This window comes from Trachemys scripta, chromosome 1 (genome assembly GCF_013100865.1).
Source record: "Trachemys scripta elegans isolate TJP31775 chromosome 1, CAS_Tse_1.0, whole genome shotgun sequence".
Taxonomy (NCBI): Eukaryota; Metazoa; Chordata; order Testudines; family Emydidae; genus Trachemys; species Trachemys scripta.
In genome coordinates, this window is record NC_048298.1 from 290224822 (window position 1) to 290227637 (window position 2816).

A 2816-nucleotide genomic window follows, 5' to 3' on the forward strand; every position below is an offset into this window, starting at 1 on the left:
CTGCCTTGATTTTTTTTGGGAAGCTTTTGACAGGAACAATGCTCCACAATCAGTGACTTTCTTGGAGCAGTCCTGGTTAGCTCAGATTGTCTCTCCCTGTGTGACAGCACAGTAGCAGAGATCAACTGAGGCATTCATGCGAAGGGCCTCATGGTTTAACCCTGAGGGAAGAAGAAACCAGATGTTTTCAGTGAGGAATCCTCAATTGACCCATTCGCTTTCCTTTGTCAGTTCTCCAGAGCGTATATTTGTTGACCCATACTTCATACTGCAAGTCCCACTTGTCTCCTCAGGCTTTTTTGGTAGGGTTACAGAGAGCTCTGGAGGAGGTGGATGGGGTTCTGTTTGTAGGACATTGGGCTTACTTGTTGTTCTTTATAATGAATGTCAGTGAGCCAGAGCACTGGATCAGCACACTTCTGTAAACTGAAATAAAATCAAATGTAAACATCTGAGTTTTCCCCCTTTGGTTTTTGATCAAAATGAGCTACGGCAGTTTCTGTTCCTATGTACCCTAAGATGCACAGCACAGGAAAATAATGCCTCATAGGAGCAGTTGAATGTAGCAATGATCACTTCTGGACACAATGATGGGCTTTCTGAATTATTTATAGCATAGCTTTTCTTTTCTGCTAATAGATGTCTGTCTAGACTCACAAAGAGCTGGTCTCATCTGCTTTTTATTTATTTTTTAACAGACATGTAACTATATATTATTTATAGGAAGTATTTGTTTCTGATTGTATCCACCTGGAGCTGGTGTCTCTCTGTTAGGGACTTGTCCTCCATTCCCCTGTATGTTTCCACTATCTCACTCCAACACACCAGCTCCCCAGTGCTTAATTTGTAATGATAGAGGTGCTGGGGCTCAAGCAATGTTTTTAGATTCATAACTGATGCAGCGAGGTGCTAGAGCTATGAACTGACAAACCTGGAGGTACTGGGGCTCAGGCCTGGCCAGCCCTGGCACAAATTAAGCTTTGCAGATCCCCCTTCCTCCACTACTTGTTTACCTCATACTGAGCCACTCTGCTCCAAAGTGCTCTGCTATTCCTGCAAGGTGACTCTTAGAAGAGTAGTGCATTCACTCCGAACACTGGTGGAGGAGGGATCACACAACAGACTCTGTGTGGTGTTCCATGGGAGAAAGGTGTCGTGACTGGGATGTGGGCACTCTGACCTAATGGGTAGGATCAGGAGTCAGAGATAGGGGTCAGACAGCAGGAGTCTAGTCAGGGAGCAGGAATCAGTCCCAGAGGCAGAGCGCAAGCCAGAAATCAGAGCCGAAGAACATATCTGGAGTCCGAAGCAGGGACTGTTGTAGCAACAGGCCAGGTATTGCTAGGTCACATAGAGAGCTTCCTGAAACACCTTCCATGCTTAAATAGTGCGCCTGCTGATTGGGTCTTCCGTGGGTGGCACTTCCTGTGGTGCTTAGTTCCCTCCAGGGTTGATAGTGCATGAATTGTGGCTCTGCCATGGCTGCCAGATGGTGACATGGAAGTGTTAGTCAGCTGGAGCCCTGCAGACCCATGTTCCAGGCCTCTGGATCCTTACAAGGATATGAAAAAAGCAGAGAAGGGGGATGGAATAGACTGTGCCAGGTGGGTTTGTGCACAGGTGGTTGGCATGAGTGGCAAGGATAGAACAGCCAACAGCCCAGGGACAAAGAGCTAAGAAAATACAGAAAGGGGAGCTGCAGAGTTGCATTAGTGTTCTCGTAGAATACCTGCCAGCAAAGAGAGATTTACTCAGCTTTATTCAATGATGTTTCTAGGGGGTGGGATTTCCTAGTTTATGGCTTTATTATGAACAGTTTGCTGTGAATGTTCAATATGACACATTTAAAATTTGAGCTGTGCTGCTTGGTTGGGGTCACTGACCAGACACATCCCAGGGTAATGTTTTTGTGCCCTGATTGGATGAAAATGCACGTACTTGCGGCCTGAATAGCTGCTGCACATGCAAATGTAAGACACGAGTTTCATGAACACTCCCACATTTGGTCAGATACGACAGTTGTGTATGTGTGGGTGGGAGGGGGCATATCATTAGATAGGGCAGGTAGCTGCAACTTTGAAATTGGTTTTGACGCTTTCTTCCCATTATCTTCCGGAAACTGCCTAAAAATGGGAATACACTCTGAATTTTAGAGAGTAAAAATATCATGATCCAGTTGAAATGACATCTGAGAGCATGTTATTGGGGCAAGCAATTTAGAGCCAGGCCCTCCACCTGGTTGCTTTCTATTGATTACTCCTCTTGTTCATCAGACTTCTTGAGTCGATGATGTTCACAATACTGTCTGTGTGTTCAGCCTGGAAAGCTTCTCTCAGATCACACCCCGCCCCAAGATACTAATATCCCCATACCTTAGGAAGTCTGGCTCCAGTTCAAAACTTGCACAGCTGGCATCTGACTCTACAAGAGATGACACCTGATCCATGTCTCCACTCCCTGAACTTGGGGAGTGTTTCGATCCAGATCTGAACTTTGTGGCTAAGGCCCACCGCTGTACTGTTTAAATCCTATGTTCTGCATTTTGCTGCTGGGAGAGACGATATATAATGAAGCAGATTCTGATACAATATCATTTTGTATAGTGTCTTCCCCACATCTGTATCCCAGTGACATTGGCTCTTCTGGATTTATTTCACCCATATTTCAGACGACACCTATTTCTGTAGCATACCAGATGATGATGCAATAGAGACCCATTGCATCATATTTGCAATACTCAGTTATTCATGCATTTGTAGAAACCCCACCCTCACTTACTGTATGTGTATTTCAGCTTCCTTAGAGGAACTTATAAA